Genomic DNA, 20255 nt, shown 5'->3' on the forward strand with positions numbered 1-20255 from the left:
GTCTATTTATCTTTTATTTAAGTTACGATTTAGTGGATAGTTCATAAAATAACATTGTAAAAGTGACTTTCACTTATTTATAAAAGTGGGCCACATAAAGTAATCTTTTTTTTTTTTTTTTTAAGTGAGCTAATTAGATTAAGTTTGGCGGTGGGGGGGATTTTATTTTTAAATATAACATTGTAATTCACTTCCCAACATTCACATAGTTCGTTAACATCTTCAACAACTTTTATTCAAAAATCCATAACTTCTTCATCCGGAAGCCGTTTTCAGAGCCGTTTTTTTTAATCGGCCAAATTTTTCGAGATATTTCCATTGGAACACTTAGTTTTAGTATCTACAACTTTAGTTTAAAAAAAATGGAAAGTCCATGCCTAGTTATTCTTGACAAGACCAACTACTTTCAATGACTATCCTACATTGTGGATTTACTTAGAAGTAAAGGTATTTATAGAATAACTTCATGCTAAGAGTCTAAACCTAAAGATGAAGATGAGCAAGCCAAATGGGAAAATAAGCAAGATCAAGCATGCGGGTTGATAGGGATGTCTATTTCTCCAGACCTTAGATTCCATATCGCAGAAATTGATACCCCCGATGAAGCAATGAAACAACTCAATAAAGTTTTTGGAATTAAAAATGAAATTAGAGCCCATTAACTTGAAAATGAGTTGTTTACATTGGAACCCAATAATTTTTCTTCCATTGAAGAATTTTTGTCCAAGTTCAAGACCCTTAGACTTCTCTTAGAAAGTGTTAAGGTTAAGAAAGAAGATGGTATCCTTATCTATTCCATTATTACTAAGTTAGGACCAACTTACTTTGTGTTCATTTCCACCTTCCATTCTACTAGAGAAGCCTTTATTTATCAAGGGAAAGACTACAAGTCCCCCTCTTTTAATGCCTTTTGTGATTCTTTAATAAGAGAACAAGAAAAACTCTTACATCTTGGGCTTCTTAATACTAGAAATTATTCTAAGAAAGCCTTAGTAGCCTAGCAACAACCAAATTCAAAGAATCCTAAGAAGAAACATCCTAAAAAGAATGGTCCTAAACCAAACAAGGGTCCTAAGAAATTTTAGTCTCAAAATGAAAAATCAATTCAAAAAAATGATAAGGCAAATAAAAATAAAGGGAAGAAGACTGATAGACATTGCAACTTTTGTAATCATGATGGCCACTTAGAATCCAAATGATTTAAGAAGATGGAATCCTTGGAAGCAACCATGAAGAAACATAACATCCACTTGGAGAACTTTTCAACTTCAACTTCATCTTCAGGAATAACACTTTCTGCATGTGGTTGTCAAGCATCTCGGTCTGGTTATGCACTAAATGTATCTTTTTCTTCTCATTCTCATGAGTGGCTCATTGATTCTGGAGCTTCTTATCACATGGCCAAAAACAAAACCATGTTTTCTTCTTGAAATGATTCTAACACCAAAAATATTTATGTTGGTGATGATATATCTCTTAGTGTTGTAGCAACTGGAACTATTCATCTAGACAATGGTCAATCTAATGATGTATTATGTGTTCCTACCTTATCCTGCAACCTTCTATCTGTATATCAGATAACTCATTCAGGTGAAGGTAAAACCGTTGAATTTTCACATCATGATGTTGTAATTAAGGACCTAAAAGATCCTAGACATATTTTAGCTACTAGCATTGTTGATGATTCTACAAGGTTGTATAAGTTTAACAACTTTAGGTCATCAAATCTTCCCTCACTATTTGTTGCTCATAATGATGAAGTGATAAAAATTTGGCATGAGCGATTTGATCACTTAAACTATCGCTCCCTTCAAAATATATGTAAATAAAATATGGTGACAGGTCTTCCTATGGTATCTTGCAGAGATGGTGTTTGTTCCGAATGTGTACTTGGAAAACATCATTAGGATATTTTTGAAAAATATGCCTCTTGGCATACCTCATCCCCTTTACATCTCGTGCATAGTGATTTATGTGGTCCACTTCTAGTTGTTTCATTCTTTGGCTACAAGTATTTCTTAACTTTCATTGATGATTTCTCCAGATGCACTTGGGTATACTTCTTAAAACTCAAGAGTGAAGTCCTTAATGTGTTCTTTGCCTTTAAGGCCTTTGTTAATAAATAATCTGGACATAAAATTCTTAAGCTAATATCTGATAACGACGAATAATATGTTAACAAAAAATTCATCAACTTTTGCACTGAGCATGGAATTCAATTACAACATACTATTCCATATACTCCACAACAAAATGGTGTAGCTGAAAGGGAGAATCGAACCTTAACGAAAATGGCTAATTGTATGCTTCAATCTAAACGACTTAGTCTTAACTTTTGGGCAAAAGAAATTAAGTGTACAAATTACATAGTAAATTTCACTCCTACTAAGGTTCTAAATAATATCACTCCAGAAGAAGCATGGAGCTCAATTAAACCATATGTAAGTCACTTTCATGTTTTTGGAAGTGAAGCATGGACCCATATTCCAGATGAGAAACATAAAGCTTTAGAACCTAAGAGTGAAAAATGTATTTTTGTTGGATATTCTGAAGATGTCAAAGGATATAGACTTATTCAACCTAAATCCAAAAATGTTGTCATTAGAAGAGATGTAAAGTTCACTGAAAATATATTGGCCTGAGAGCCTAGTTCGACGGATGTGCCACCTCTCTCTATCTCTTCTACTTCTCAAAATATTCTTTCCTCAGATGATGACAGCTAGGATGACAATCATCCCCACCTTCTTCAGATCCTATTTCAGATCCTCAACTTCCAAAATGGGTCTGCACTACTCAGGATGTAGCAGGTGCTCTTGTAGGTGATCCTACAAATTAGCATCGTAGACGTTCTTAGTTCGATAGAGCCTCTTCTTTACTGGCTCAAGATTCAATGAATTATGATCTTTCCACCTTTGCAGAAGCTTCAGGCCGTCCAAATTGGGACGCAACTATGAATGAAGAATATCGTTCAGTATTGGCATATGATACATGGGACCTTGTTCCTCTTCCAAAGGGATGAAAACTTGTTAGATGCAAATGGGTTTATAGAACCAAGTTTGGACCAGATGGAAAAGTTGATAAACATAAAACTCATCTTGTTGCTAAGGGTTTTTCACAAGTTGAAGGCATTGAATATACTTAAACCTTATCCTTTGTTGCCAAAATGAACTCTATCCACCTTGTTCTTTCCCTTGCTACCTCTCTCAAATGGGAAGTCCATTAAATGGATGTTAAATCCACCTTCTTGCATGGGGACTTGCATGAAGAAATTTGTATGGAACAACCTCATTTCTTTCTACAAACAAACTCCAGCCTTGTATGTCAGCTTAAGAAATCCCTTTATGGTCTCAAGAAATCCCCTCGGGCTTGGTATGCCAAAATGGATAGCTTTCTTTTAGATATTGGCTTTTCTAGGTTTAATTCTGATAATACTGTCTACACCAAGAAAGTGGGTAAGTCTCTTATCATTCCTGTTCTTTATGTTGATGATATTATCCTTACAGGTAGTGATCCCAACCTTATAAACCATGTGAATTCTAGCCTTAAAAATTAGTTTGAAATGACAGACTTAGGACACTTTCATTGTTTTCTTGGTCTTCAAGTCTTGCAATCCAAAGAACATATTTATCTTTCCCAGTCCAAGTATGCCTATGATCTTATACGACAATTTCACATGGAAGAATGTAAGCCAACCCTTTCTCCCTTTCAGTATGGAGCCAAACTTTCAGTCACTTGTAATTCCCCTGAAGTTGATGCAACCTTATACCATCAGCTTGTGGGAAAACTTTTATATCTGATCCATACCCATCTTGACCTTTCCTTTGTTGTTGGCCTTGTTTCTTGGTTTATGCAAAACTCACATGAAAGTCATTGGAAAGAAACTAAAAGAATACTTCGTTATGTTTGAGGTACAATTCAGTTTGGGATTCATTACAGTACAAAAGCATCTCCTCTATTGGTTGGTTTCACTGATTCTGATTGGGCTAGTGACCCTGTTGATCGGAAGTCTACAGCAGGTTATATATTCACTCTTGGTTATGGACCTATTACATGGGCTTGCAAGAAATAAAATTCCATTTCTCTTTCTTCAGCAGAAGTAGAGTATTGTGGCACCATTGAAGCTAGTAAGGAAGCCCTGTGGCTTCTTCAGATCCTGTTTCAGCAACAACATCCGACTACACTTTGGCGTGATAATCAAAGTGCCATTAAACTATGCAAAGATCCAGTCCAACATTAGTGCAGCAAACACATTGAACTACACATGCACTTCATCAGAAAGCTCATTCATGACCATGTTCTTGAAGTGCACTATTGTTCAAACGATGATCAAGTTGCAAACATATTTACTAAGGCTCTCACAGAGGTGAAGTTTACTAAACTTCAATTTATGGTTGGAGTTTAGGAAGTTTTCACTAAGGGGGGATATGATCTAATGCCTCCTTCCTTCTCCTATTATGTCATCTTTGTACATCCTTTAATCCTATCCCAAGTTGTTCTTAAGGGGGGATGTTAGGATATTCCGACACATAGGAAATAATTAAGTATAACTTGGTCTAGTGTATAGTTAAGTAAAATGTGTTTCTTTAGTATGTACTTTTTGTAACTTATAATCCGACGGTCATGATATGTTCTAGACATGAAGTGATCCAATGGTTCATTCTCTCCTCAGTATTACTGACACTTGATCTGTGGCTTAACACCCGATTTTTCCATGATATCTATTTAAAGAACATGGAGGGTCATTTATTAGGTGATTGTTCATGAGGGAAGCTTATGTAAATTTTTTTATTTTACATTAATAAATTTCTTGAAGTGGCCGCATTGGCTCAGGCCATGGATTATTTCCCTCTTTGAGGGTTTTAACCATGTAAAGAATACTGGTGTATTGATCTATGATCTGTTTGTGAGCGGTGTCCTTTGGTGTTCTATTTGAGGAAGTTACCATATAAATTCCTACAGTAGGAATGGGAGGAAGAGGAGAAACATGAAGAGTGTAACCAGGATCCTCCCAAAGGAGATGAATAAAATAAGGAGTATGAAAAGACAGAAATTAAAAATCTATCACAGAAAATAGGAAGGGACAGGACGAAGCTATGACGAAGATCAAGAAGAAGTAGAAGGCAGATAAGACGAAGGATATCATGCAAATGGTCCTTACTGATGGGGACTTGGAACATATTGGGGATAAGATTCAGGAGGTGACAGAAGAATCATGGAATAAGTGGGAAGATCTCTATAGTGCACTTCTCACAGGTGTGTAGGAGTGGATCGTAGAACTTAAAATTCTAGCACAGACAGTTAGACAAACAACACAGATTATGGAGAGGATTGGAGAGGAAAGGGAAATAGATCCTACACTTGTAGAAAGGATAGCATCGATACCTACAAGAGCCCTACGGTTTTAGTCTGGAAAGGTTCAGTAGTAGGTAAAGGAATTGAGGAATGCCAATATGAACATCACAACAGTACCATTATAAAGACTACACAAGTTGCATATGAAGATAATAAAGGAGTTGGAGATGCATGCACAACATACCTCACAACTAAATATTCAGGTAGAAATATAGAGAGCTTCACTGTAGCAAAATCTCGACCAGGCAATCCAAGAAACGGATCAATAAGTTCTACAACAATAGAAGCTCAAGGAAGTAGCTGAATACACATGCAGAGAAGTCCTAGACCTTGATGTCTAAGAAGAGGAGCCAATAGAAGAAAAGGTCGCGAAGCTCAGCCTTGTAGTGAAAGGGTACAAGGAAAATATCGCCACAGTATAATTTAAATATGAAATGTAGATTAGTGAGCTGAAAATGAAGCTACAACCAACTATGCCATAGGAAATGCAGGAGCAGAGGGAGACTAACCTAAAGGATGCAATGGGCAACATCTCCGCAGTAGTGGAAGATGGTGGGAAAATTTTAGATGAGAGTTTAAAGATTTGGACTTCGCTGGAGGAAGATCTAAATGTAAAGAAACTATAGGAAGACATTCAGTAGAGGCAGTAGTTGTTGGAAGAGATTTGGGTAATTTCAAAGACCTTACCAATCTCGCAAAATCTCACCAAAATCAATGAAGGAAAGGACCTCCAGAAGAAGATTAAGGAACTAAAGAAGGAAAAATAGGTTTTACTAGAGAGAAATCCGCCATGGAAGGATGAGGCTCTACAACTATCATAGGAAGTAGTTGAGAATCTTCAAGAGCTTCGACATAGGGAGACAATGATGGTGCATAAGGTTGCAGAACATGTGACGAAAGCACTATTGGAAGAGGTGCACAATGAAGAAAAGAAATTCACAAAGAATCTGTAGAATTTCAACAATAATTACAACAATATTGCAACAAAAATTAAAGGCAAAATAGTTGAGTGACTCAGGATGAGTCACAAGTGAATGTTTGGGGTGTGTTGGGCGCAACCCAACTTGGCCTAGTTTTTGGTAAAGACTCCGTGTTTTGTGGAGCAGAGTGCCTAGTGGAGTGTGCAAAAAAGTGCAAAGTGGACCATGCAACAGAGTAGTTTGAATATACCATGCAGTATAAGGGTTTCGGGATAGGGAAAATCCCCTTCGTTTTGTAATAATGTAAAATATCAATGAGTTTCGGGACCATAGCTGCTTGTTTTAGGGAGTCTATGGTATTTGGACCATGGTATTGTAATGATATAACCCTTGATGTAATAGTATATATATGGTCAAGTAATAAGAAGAAAATCATCATTTGTGATCCATATCTGTGTTATGGTTGAAATTTTGTGATCTGTTGTTTAGGAAAAGAAAGCGAGGCTCAACAACTGACTGCGCAGAGGCTTGAGTCTGTAGATGAGTACACAAACGACCTGCAACTTAGTGCACAAGTCAATAATTGTTTGTTGTACAAAGAATCATTATATTAGCAATAGTTCTTATGGACGTAGCCCCACATTGGGGTGAACCATGGTAATTTTGTGTCTTCATGTGTATATTTTCTTATTATCTATTGTAGCATAGCAGTTTATTACAATTGCACTTTATTTAAGAAAAGTGATGATTTATGGCTTTATATGATCGTGGTTAAATTAATTTGGAAAAGTAGCGTATGAATGTTAGGAATAAGAAAACATAATAATACCACATCTCCACATCCTTCAAGGTTGCAGAAACCTGGTTCTGAATCCTCTGATAGTCACTTTGGGTGAGATTGCTATCTACTTGTAGGTCATTGCTGAAAGGGCCAGTGATTGAGGGTTTTGTTGGTACGCAATATAGATCGAATCTGGGTCAGCTCAAATCATAACCAACACTCATCTTCTGGTCAAGGTAGCAACATTCATTGCACCTTCGCTACTCGTGTTTCTGAAGTTGGTGTCTCTTCTCAGCCCAAGCCTAAACATGAAATCCCATATGATCAGATTCGGCCATCCACCTTATAACCCATCAATTTGAAAAAGTTTTTGGATTGATCCCGGGAGTAATCAGTCTTACGTATTCTCTAAATAATAACAAGACCACCCCCACATGGATAGTGGTTTCTACTCTTAAAGACGTGGTTCTTACCACTCTTGAAGAATTAGCAGACTCCATGGAAGGTGAAGAAGAGCCTCCACTCTTTCGTGGTGGTGACGGAGATAACATTGTACTCTTAGACACAACTTTCTGTGGGTCGGGCAGAGAAGAGTAAGAGGAAGAGGAGGAAGAGCCATATGATGTTGACAAAGAAGAGAAGGACAACGAAGAAGAAGACATGGCAAACCAAGATCTGGATTGGATGACTCATGGCACACTTTGACTTCCAGGGGTTCTACACAAGATTCCAAAGAATTTAGAGAAGCTCTTAACGAAGTATGACCTTGATAAAAAAGTGAAGGATGAAGACCCTCAGGACAAATTTTACCTACATATACAAACCATGTACCTTATATGGTAGAGAAGTTGTATGGTATCACAACCTTCCTCTGAACTCCATCTAGAATTGCAGTGGGTTTAAGAAGATCTTCCTTGAAAACTTTGCTGATGATAATAACCCTGCCATGTTATTGAAAGAGCTGGGTAATCTTAAGATGGAGAAAAAGGATAAGGTGAAGGATTTAAATCAGCGGTTCAACCACATCTTGAAAAAAATTCTGGAAAACATGAAACCTCATGACTCCATCACAATAGATTACTACACTGAATTTGCCTTGTTCGCAAGCATTGCGTAGTTTGTGAAGTGAACTGTGAAACAAATAGTAATGGAAAACTTTGAAGACGCTATCATTATTGAGAAGGACTTGTGTGCAATCAAAGCCATCTTTGATGATGAACCAACAAAAGAATCCAAATACATGGGTAAAATGTCTTAGTAGAAAGGTCAAAGAGAAAGAACCACCTGGTCTTGAAAGCTTGATCCATCTTGTCAAGACTCGATCAAATGAGATTGTAAAGCTCAAAAAAAGGTCAAGTGATACCACTATGTGTAGGGAACCTCCTAGATTCAACCTGTTCAAAAGGACTACAACTTCTGGCAGTAGCAGCAACCAACCGACTAAGTCTGCACAAATCTCCAATGTTGTATTGAATATTGAAAAATTGGACATAGATCAATATTGTTTGTATCAGCAAGAATATCATTCAGAGAAAATGCTCCCCCAGTAGAATCAGGCCATGAGCATGCTTGCTACACATCTTGTTGATGTGTTGATGGCTTAGGAGAAGAATGAGCCTGGAGAAGAAAAGGAAGAAGTTGCTACAGGTGATGAAACTCCTAATGTCAAGCATGCAGTAAACGTGTTCAATTGTATACTCACAACCCAAAAGATTACTTCCAATAATCACCCTCCAAGTGATGGTCCGACCTAGAAGTAGACCAACCAGTAGAACCTAAGAAGCCAAGGTCCAACCACTACATTCTAGTTGTTGAAGCAGAAATTTAGAGAGAATCTGTTAAGGAAAATTAGTCCACTGGACCTCAACTCAGTGCATGACACTCAAAGAAAGTCTAGGAAATCAGTCTCAATGAAAAGTGCTTCTGTGAGAAGGAAAAAACCATCACTCAGGAAGCCACAAAAGATGTTACATCCTGAGACACTTCGACAATTATTCCCACTGTGGACTACAACATAGTTGATGACATGAAGAAGATTCATGTGAACTTTTCAATGTTTAAGTTAACAAAGATCACGAGCCAATGAGACATCCTTTTATGGGCACCTGGGTAGATCACCACAGGTAATGTTTCCTCTTCATACAAAGGATATGGTAAGTCTTTTGGTTCTCTCAAATCTGCACATAACTCTTTAACAATGGATTCAAATACTCTCTTCCCACCTTTCTTTTTAACTTTCGAAATCTTTGATTTCAATGTAAACAATTTCTTAGTTGATCCTGGTGCATCGGTGAACGCATTTCCATTATATGTTACAAGAAAATCAATGAAAAATGGGACAGAATAGATGCACATATTATTCAACAAGACATAACTCATGTCCATGAAATTAGTGAACTCGGAGATGTCATTATCCACTTATCATCTGACAGACGAGTCCACCAATGTATCAACATAGTGATTGTGGACATTCCAGAAGCATATGGAGTGTTATTGAGCAGAGATTGGTCCAACAAGCTAAAAGGGTACTTTGGCACAGACTGGTCACATCTATGGCTTCCGTATAAGGGAAAGAATAATCATATTTGGGTGGATTTAGAAATATATATGAAACATAATTTCACTCCCTTGAACAAACAAAATGAACCGATGGATTTCGCTAAACTAATTTTTGGAAATTTCTTCCTAGAAACCCAACTAGGGTATTATCTTGTGCAGCCATTCCCAGTCCCACCAGATACATAGATGGATCTCCTTCCTAGTCCAACTGGTGAAAATGAAATTTGTACAATTAGTAGTAGTATTAGCAGTATTAATGTAGTTTCCGATCCCTGTACATATGATATGAAAACTTTATACTTCGATGGTTCCAAAATATGGGAGGGCTCTGGAGTTGGTTGCATTTTAATAGATCCGCTACAAAGAAAGCATATTATCTCTTGCTGCTTGGAATTTGAGTGCATGAACAACACACAAGGGTATGAAGCACTTAGATTGGGCTTGCAAAGAGCCATTGACCTCAATGTTTCCATCCTAAAAGCGGTAGGTGAATCCGAAATTGTGGTGCAACAGGTACACAACACCATACATTGTGTGTCACCTCATCTTAGAAGTTATCAACAAGAGGTATGGTGTCTAATTTCACATTTCAAAGATTTCAATATAATTTATGTTCCAAGAATGCATAACACAACTCTCAATGCATTAGTAAATGCTATTGCTAGGTTGTCACCATTGAGGGAAATTTTTTCTGTTGTAATTATTTATAAGCCTTTTGTCCCTGATAATATCACTAATTTACACATTTTTTATGACGACCAACAGATACTGTGCTTCATGGTGAATGTTGATGTATTCAAAGACGTAGCGATCAATGAGGACGAGCATGAAAAGGAATTGTAGGATGCAGTTAGTGCAAGTAAAGCAAACCTCATACCCAAGGGTGTGGTATCATTATATAAGTTGTATGACTTGTACAATTACTTTTGGTGACCTGTCAATGCTAAGACCCACAATTCCACACTGTCACATGAAAAAATTAACTTGGGAACATAAAAAGATCTAAAGTATGTCAATCTCGGTATTTAGTGTACCCCACAAGAGTGGCAAGCCTTTATCCACTCAAGTAGTACTGAGATGTGTTCACGAGGATGTACGATGGGCTTAAAACATATGACGTGTGAATCAACCAACATGTGATACTAATAAAGGAAGGGGCCAAACCATTCCAATAGAAGTTGAGAAAATTATATCTAATGCTTGAGCCTCTTATTCAAAAAGAGTTAAGGAAACTTTTGATGCCTGGATCATATACAAAGTGTGGCACTCAATGTGGGTGTCAAATTTTGTCCCAATGAAAAAGAAGTCCAGGGGTCTGAAATGTTTTCTTTTTTAGATGGTTATTCCAGATAAAACTAGGTTTTAGTTACAAAGCCTGACAGACTTAATACAACCTTCTAAATAAAGTGGGGCATGTTCGCATTTAGATGAATGTCGTTTGGGTTAATCAATGTTGCTGCAACATTTTATCATGCTATGGACATCACATTACGCGGAATGATTGGACAAAGCATATTGGTCTATCTTGATGATGTAAAAATGTTCTCCAAATAGAGGTCAGACCACATATGCCACTTAAGGTTGATTTTCGAGCGATGTCGCAAGTATGGGGTATCCTTAAATCCAAAGAAAAGTATGTTCGCAGTGTACGGGGGTAATATCTTGGGTCACATCATTTCCAAAAGTGGGATTAAGGTAGACCCAGACAGGTTCAAGATAATCACTCAGACTTCCTTCCAGGTAAATAAAAGAGATAGATAGTCCTCTTGGGGAAAATAAACTGCCTTTGCAAGTTCATCTCTGACTATGCTCATATTGTCAAGAAAATATAGGAGATGATGAAGAAGGATGTAGTTTCTAAATGGGATAAAAGGGAAAAGGATGTGTTTTCTCATATTAAGCAGGTTATAGTAGAAGCACCCACATTGTACAACCCAAACTTCAATAAATATTTCTCTCTACACTTTTGCTTCTGACACGTCTCTCGTCTGTTATACTCACTCAAAATAATGAGCTAAACAATGAGTGACCTATTAGGCTTCATGAGAACAAGTCTACAAGGACTAGAGCTTAACTACCCCACGATGGAAAAACAGGCTTATGCACTATACAAGGTGGTAAAGAATTTTCAGCCCTATTTATTGAAAAATCATTGGGTTCTTTTTCCCACACTCGGTAGTCAGATCACTACTCGTTCAATAAAAGCTGGGTGAAAGGAGAGTGAACTGGATGATCGGGTTGCAAGAATAGGATATCGAAATCAAGCTCATTCACACAATCAAGGGCCATGGTCTTTGTCGATTAGCGACAAAAGCACTAAACACAAAGGAAGAAGAATAAGATCTTTTAGGATGGGAGCAAGAAATTGAGATGTACAATGTTGATCGAGCCTCCTCCACTACTAGAAAAACTCTTAGTATGTGGATGTGTGCCAATACCTTGAGAACGACACATTGCCTCCCACTTTTTTGCATGATAGAAGTGGGCACTCATACTTACTGCATTATCCTATTAGTTGGTGCATGGGGTGTTGTTCAGAAAGCACCACAACCAAGTACTGCTAAGGTGTTTGGAAGGAAATTATTTAGAAAAGGTATTGCGTCATCTCCATGATGGACCAGCTGGGGGACACTTCGCAGGCAACACAACAATGCATAAGGTTATGCAGGATGACTTTTATTGGCCTACATTATTCAAAGAAGCTCATGATTATGCCTACAAGTTTCTGGTTTGTCAAATGTGTGCCGAAAGAAATAAGAAATTAGCTACCCCACTACAGCCCATTGCAGTGGAAGAACCTTTTCAACAATGGGGCTTGGAAATTATTAGGGAAATTTTCTCGCATTCATCAAAGCAACACCGCTACATCCTTATAGCCATAGATTCTATAGTAGAACATCATTTCCAGGTTTCACATTCCTACTTCACTTGTTTTCAACAATGAAACATACTTCTCATCGCTAAGACTGTATGATTGGAAAATGGTATTATATTTGATCTGAAAATGGGGCACTAAAGGTTTCTTGTCATGCTTACAAGAACCTCTCCCACTCCAAAGCTTATATATTTCCAAGACCTTATGATTAACCAATTATGGAATTAAAAAGTGCTTGAAAATAGGTGTATGCTGGTGTTTGTTTTTAACTGTTAATGTGCTTTAAGTTCACTTGCTTATGCTGATATAAAATACATATAACAGTAAATAAAATAGTAAATAAGCAAACACATAAGACACCAATATAATATGGAGTTCACCCAAAACTCTTGGGCTACATCTCCTTGAGCTCTAGTCAACTCAACTAGGCTCTCTGGGATTATGGCTTAAATTCTTTTACAAGCTCCACGCTCAAATCCATTGGTTTACAACTGAACCTATGGGTTTAGAATGCCATCTTACCCTTGGCTATTCTCACTTTGCAGACAGATCTAGGCTTCTTTGGACTTGACTCCTTCAGTCAGTGAGCTATCTTAAGCTTCTGGCTTCTTTGACTCCCTCAGAATTCTCTTAACTATCTCTGGAACTCCTTCTTCTATCTTCAACACACTCTAGACACCGGCAATAGCTTGATCATTTGATCTCTTTGTTTTTCTGTAGCTTCATTACAGCTCCATGGCTCTTAGAAGTCTGTTGTGAGCTCTCTGGCTCTAGTTCTCAGCTCTAGCTGTGGCTCTTAGCTCTAGATCTCACGAGCTTCTCTCAGCCTCTGTATTCCTTTCGTGTTCGCTTAACCTCCAAGAAAATTCTCAGCAACCTTCCAGTGACCTCCTAAGAAACCTTTGGTCAATGGTGCTCTCTGTGTATTTTTAACACATCGGTTACAGTCCTCCATCATGGAAAAACCACGCGTTTCCATGAAAGAATCAGTTTCCCATTGCAAAGAATCAGTGAGCACAGGAAACCCAACCGTTTTTCCTTCCTCCTGCAAAAATAGCCAAATAATGCAATACATAGGAAAACTGTCGAAAACACATGATTGGAGCATTTAACCGGATCTCAAAATGCATTCAATCACATCTATATCCATCTCGGGTCCATCCTATCATCGCAAATCGCGATCGCCCAGGCGGGAGGTCAAAAACCCAAATACAAAGGAATGCATAGAAAATTCGAAAACACAGACTTCAAATATTATAGAATCACCCCTATAAACCTATCGAGTCCATCATCTTATCGCATTTGCATATCACATGGCAAAATGGCCAAAAAACCCAATACTCGGATAATACACAGAAAATTTGAAAATATGGATTTCAAAACTTATGAAATCGTGCTTATAAACTCCATCGGGTCCACCCCTTTATCTCTTATTGCGATTACAAGTCACAATCGTATGTAATGGCCCTTTGTATCAGGGATCCACCGATCGCTCGATCGCTGATCACCCCAATCAAATCCTGAACGTTGATCCTGCTCATCGATCTGACGTTTGGCATGTGATCACACATTGGCTCATCACTTTATTGCATATCGCAATATCGCTGTCGCAACAACCCTGGGGGCCTTCCCTTTCGTCATATCGATTGCTGATCCGCCAATCAGATCTTGACCGTTGATCTGTGACGTCTAATCTGACGACTGACAGTCCATTTCGGGTGCATAACTTACACAGGGATTAACCACCCAAAAAAGTGGTTTCCTCTCTCCTCCACCATGCCATGTTTTAGTCAATGTATGGAATCAGGCAGAGCCCATCCAATACCGCTTACTGCTTGAAGCCCGCCCGAAATACCGCTTACTGCCTTCCTTTCGGAACTCAAAGGTTTTAGCCTATTTTCTATAAATTCTTTGGGTCCGTTTGGCCGTTACTGCCCACGTGCTTTAACCGAATTTCAATGCAAACACACTTTATAAAGGTTTAGCACTTAACAAGGGTTTTTAGTGCATAAGGCTAATATTAACCCTTTAGGCCACATTTAATAAGAAATACCTCATTTTCTAAGGACAATGACAAACTTCTTTTTGCGATAAATTCTTCATCCGAAGTCTGTTTTGGCTCGTTCAAATTGCATTGGATTCAGAATGAAACAATCTATGCAATAAGACTATTTCTAAGAGCATCCCTTAACTTTCATTTTCCTCTGTGAGGAACACTTTAGACTTAGAATTCTATCTTAGATCTATTTTGGATCAATATTGAAACATTTAACTAATTATTATCCATAGGGGAATGGTCTTGCTGAATCTGCGAATAAGAACCTAATCCACATTATCATAAAGACCATATTCTCTGAGCAATGAAATTGGCACTCTGCTTTGGTAAATTCCTTATGGGCTGATAGAGTCATGCCGAAACCTTCTGTGAACACCTCACCTTACTTCCTAGTGTAAAGAAAAGAAGTCATCCTCATGCCTAACATCTACTTGACTGCTCTCCAATTCTCATAAGAATCCCAAGGAAAGCCATGTGTGTCAGTGCAACATAGGATGGATACCCTTCATAAGTTACAAGAAGAAAGATTGGAAGCAAAAGAAAAAAATTCACTTCATCAGAATCGTATTAAGAGGTGGTTTGACAAGAAGTCTACAGGGAAAAACAATTTTAGTGTGGGTGACTCAGTCTTAAAGTGGGATAAAGCCCACGAGGACAAAGGAAAACACACTAAGTTTTAGTCCCTATGGATTGGGCCATTCACGACACACGAAAAGCTTGGCCAACACACTTATTACCTTCAATCACTTGATGGGAAGATTGAATCTATCCCTGTCAATGACCAAGACTTAGAACATTATTTTCATTGAAGATCTAGGGTTGTGCCCTACACTATGTACATATTCTTTTATTTTGTTGTTTCTTTGTTTGCTTGAATTTTGTTTTGGTTTTTTTTATGTGAATAAGTGTTGTGCATGTATAGGTTCCATCTTCTAAGTATGTGTGTGGTCAAACTCTAAAGAGTGTTGTGACATTTCAACATTTGGCTAGCCTTCTGTCCATCTTCTTTTTGTTCATTACATCTTTTCGCTGATGAAGTTCTGACCGAAAATATGATCTATTTGTAAGGAGAGTTTTGTTCCAACCATGAACCCATGTCTAGTTCGGAAACCTCATGCCTATACTCGGTCTTTATATTTTGGTGTCTTCTATTATGAAACCAGCTCACAAAAAGATAGAAAAGATAGATCAATGCCTTAGAATTCAGCCTCTTCGATGTGGCAACCTCCTTTACATTATACAAATGAACAATCTTGGATGATATAAATGACAAGACCTCATTTCTATATATAGGAGTCTAAGGGGTCATAATATAATTAGAGCCGACATAACAATAATAATGTAAGGGCACAATAATAACAATAGTGGGCTTTTATGGGGCACAATAATAACAATATGGGGATTACATGGGCACAACAATATAATAAGGGGGTTGTACTAATAAGAATAAGGGGTTACACTAGTAGTATAGGGGCCTAACATGATCCTCTCCTTCAAAAAGTGTTGTCCTCAACGCTTGAGTAGTTCTTGATGCTTATGTATAAAATTCTTATCCTCCCATGTGGAATATTCAGCGGGTAAGTTCTTCCAATTGATGAGATACTCTAAAATTGATCGATTTCATAGCTGTTGGGTTCTTGTTTCTGTGACTGCTCCATGTTCCAATATGATTTTTCCTTCCTTTTCAAGTTCTGGAAATATTGTTTGAATTGCCATACTTCTTCATCCTTCTTCCATTCATCCCTTGCTTCATTTATCCAATCTGGTTGGATAATAGAAATAGCATAAAACAATGCTTCCACATCCTCATCCTTTCTTGAGAGTGCATCTGCAACACAAAATTTCTTCCCTTTTCTGTAGATGATGTCAAAGTCATAACCCAACATATTTGTGACCCATTTTTTATGTTCTTCTAAAGATAATATTTGTTCTAAAATGTATTTAAGACTATCATGATCCATTTTTACCTTGAATTGTCTTCCCATTGGGTAAGGTTGCCATTTCTTAGGTGCATGTAGTATTGCCAACATTTCCCTCTCATAAATAGCTTGCTTGAGATGTAACTGTAAAAATACCCAATCACCTACATCAAAACATTTTTCACTGCGATGTTGATCTACCTATTTTTTCATTCGATTCTACACCAAAGTGGCATTATCCTTTAAAAGTTGGAGAACTTGTTGTTGATGCTCAATGTGATCTTTCACTGCTTGGACCATTTTCTTCTTGATATTTCCTTCTATCTTAAGAGTTTTAGGAGTGGTAATTTCTTCCAATGCTTTAAGAGATATGGTCGGATTCATTTCTTGATGCTCTATGTGATCTTTCACTTCTTGAACATTTTTCTTCTTGATATGTCCTTCTCTCTTGATAATTTGAGGAGTAATAATTTTGGCCAATGCAATACAAGATATGGTTGGATTCATTTCTTCTTTCTCAATGTGATCTTTCACTTCTTGAGCCTTTTTCTTCTTGATATGTCCTTCTATCTTGAGAGTTTGAGTGGTAATTCTTGCCAATTATTTACAATATATGGTCGGATTCATTTCTTCTTTCTATGGGGTTGGGTCCTGGCATATATCCTCTTCTTTTGATGTTTCTCGATCCTTTTCTTTCTCCTCTTCATACTCTATGTAAAATAATTTCTTCTCAGCACACTTATGACCTTTAGTGCATTTTCTATCACAATTGTAACAAAGCCATTTTTCTCTTTTTTCTTCCAATTGTTGTGGTGTAAGCCTTGTAGGTTGTGGAAGGCTAGGAGAAGAAATGCTTCCATAATTATAGTCATGAGTGGTGGGATTCCTTGTTTCCATAATTTCGATTTCAATTTTTCTTGCCAACTCGAATGCCTCCTCCAACGAATCAGGTTCCCAAAACCAAACCTCATGTTGAACGTTATCCTTTAAAGTCCCTATGAAGACATCAATCCTTTGCTTCTCTGGAATATAATTTATCCTTCTATTCAATTTTTGAAACTCCTCAATGTGCTCCATTATTGAACCATTTTGTTTGAGACTTATCAATTGGCTAAAAAAAGTGTTGCTTTTTGTATCCTCATAATGTGCTGTCAATTCTTCTGTAAAAATTGCCCAAGTGATACTTTGTTTACAACAACAAAGCCATTGATACCATACAAACTGATTTGGTTCCAAATATAAAGTTTTAATACGTACCTTTTATGTGTTTTGCACATTATTGAGATCGAAAAATTGCTCCATTTGTAATATCCATGTTGCAGGATCCTTGCCATCAAACTTCCTCATATCAATTTTTGGAATATGGTGGGTCTTCGATCCAACATTAGAGTCTATGGAATCATGATTAACATTTATTTTGTTCTCATCATGAGTTTCCTTTACTACCCTTTCACCATTAGTGACCATTTCTTGTAGCAACTTATTCAAATTTATCTTCAATTCTTCCATCTTATCATCCATGCTATCCATTTTAGCGTCCATGCCATTCATCTTAGCTTCCATGCCATCCATTTTAGCTTCTACTCCTTTCTTTAAACAATCCATCTTAACTTCTACACCTTTCTTTAAACCATCCATCTTAACTTCTACATCTTTCTTTAAACCATCCAGCTTAGATTCTCTTACTTTTTGTGCAAGTGACACTTGTTGCACTTGGTCTGGTAATTTTGATATATCATGTTATATTTCTTCCTCTTCTTCATGAGTCATGCTAGAGCTTTCAGGTTGCTTACTAGGTGTTTGCATTTTCTTTCCTCGGGGCATCAATTACCGATAATAATGCTTTACTATGCCCTTTGAATTCCTTTAAACTAATTTTTCAAACCAAGCTTATGCAAAAATTAAAAAAAAAAACTACACACCTTTTTTTTCACTTTGTAGGAGCTTGATATTGAATCTGATGTATCTCTGTAATTTCGGATCATCCAGTTCTGAAATTTCGAAACAAAAAGAAAAACAAAAATAAAAACAAAAAGAAAAAGAAAAAGAAAAACAAAATTAACCTAAAAAGGACAAAAAAAAATCAATCATAAAAATGTTAAAAAAAACCTAAATTAACTTATAAAAGACAAAAATAAAAAAATATATAAAGAAATAAATAATAACAAAGCCATATTTTCAAAACAAAACATAAAAAATGTAGAAAAAATAAATTATATTGTAAATGATAAAAAACAAAAAAAAAAGCAATTTTTTTTTAAAACTATTAAAAAAAAAAAAAAACAAACAAACCAACCTGATTAACCAAAAAAAAAAAAAAACTAAAAAATTAACCAAAAAACTTAAAACCATGTTAAATAATTTAAAAACAAAATTACAAACAAACAAATAAAAATTTAAAAAACAAAACTACAAACAAACAAACAAAATTTTTAAAAACTATTAAAAATAAATTAAAAACATAAAAAAGTATATTAAACGTAAAAAAAATCCATATTTAAAAAAAACATAAAATTAAAAACTAAATTAAAATCTAAAAAAAAATAATTTTTTTATTAACAATACATTAAAAATAAAAATAATAGAGCTTAGCTCCTGCCTAGGGGCCTGTAGCTCCGCCTACCCAAGACCACGCCCCTCGGGCCCTTGGATGGGAGTTGCGATCCGATTCCTTTGTACCCAGAATATTTTGCAGATCTGAAAAGCTAGATTTGGTATCCTACATTTGTACACGTAATATCTCAAAAGGTAGATTTGATTTGTACTAGGAATATTTACAAAGTTGATGTTTTCATGTAAAACCCACGAAAACTATTTTTTAGATGGTGGATGTTTTCACAAAAAACCCAGGAAACCATTATATTACACAATTGATGTTTTTAGGAAAACCCATGAAGGCATGCATAATTTATACTCAATTTTTTTAAAACAAAGAGGATATTCAATTATGGAGAACCCTCGAAAGTCTGAAAAACAAAGATTATTATCCTGTGAAAATAGACCAACCCAATCCTTTGGGACTCCTATTGGAAATCATAATCAGAATCATAGATTTCTTCATCATGGTCTTGATTGTGCAGTGCTAGATCAATACTTGATATCATGTATTGTAACCAGGGTGGTTCATGTCCAAAGCAAGCATAGAAAGGAGAGAACGACATGTGAGGATCAAGCTTGTCTGGCGGAAGTCCTACTTCTCCAAAGTATTCTATGATGAGAGTAAAACTGTTGCTGGCTGGAGAGTTATTAATTTCAACTGTTGTTCCTTTGTATAGTAAATCAAACTCAAAAATGTCATATCTGAGACCCCCTTCTTCCATTTCTTGGTGTAGAGATGATAATGTCCCTAATGGGCTTCTGCAGTTAAAATCATCTTTTCTTGGAGTATATGAAACCATCAAAAGCTCCATCCACCTGCTCCAATGTTTGAAAGGAGACATGGTGTATTCACAATACATAATAATATAAACTCTTTAAAATTCTCTGGCATATTGGTGTATTCCATAATATTCCCTCCAAGTGATGCTTGGATAAAAAATGTAGACAATTCTGGAATAAGGAGCTCGAGCTTGGCCGAAATAAACATGATGGTTATTTATGAGATTCTAGTTAATGTTATAACTATGTCTTACTTCTAATGAATTGAACCATTTTTCTAATATTATCTTTTGGATCTCAAGTTCAAAGGATTTGATGCTTTGAGTGAGACATTTCCAACAATATGTATAATGACATGAGGAGCATAAAAAACAACATTTTTTTCTCTGGATGAAGAACTTTCAACAATCTCAAA

Source organism: Pinus tabuliformis, chromosome 2_2 (genome assembly GCF_031772625.1).
Source record: "Pinus tabuliformis cultivar Carrire ecotype Pingquan chromosome 2_2, CPIR1, whole genome shotgun sequence".
NCBI lineage: Eukaryota > Viridiplantae > Streptophyta > Pinopsida > Pinales > Pinaceae > Pinus > Pinus tabuliformis.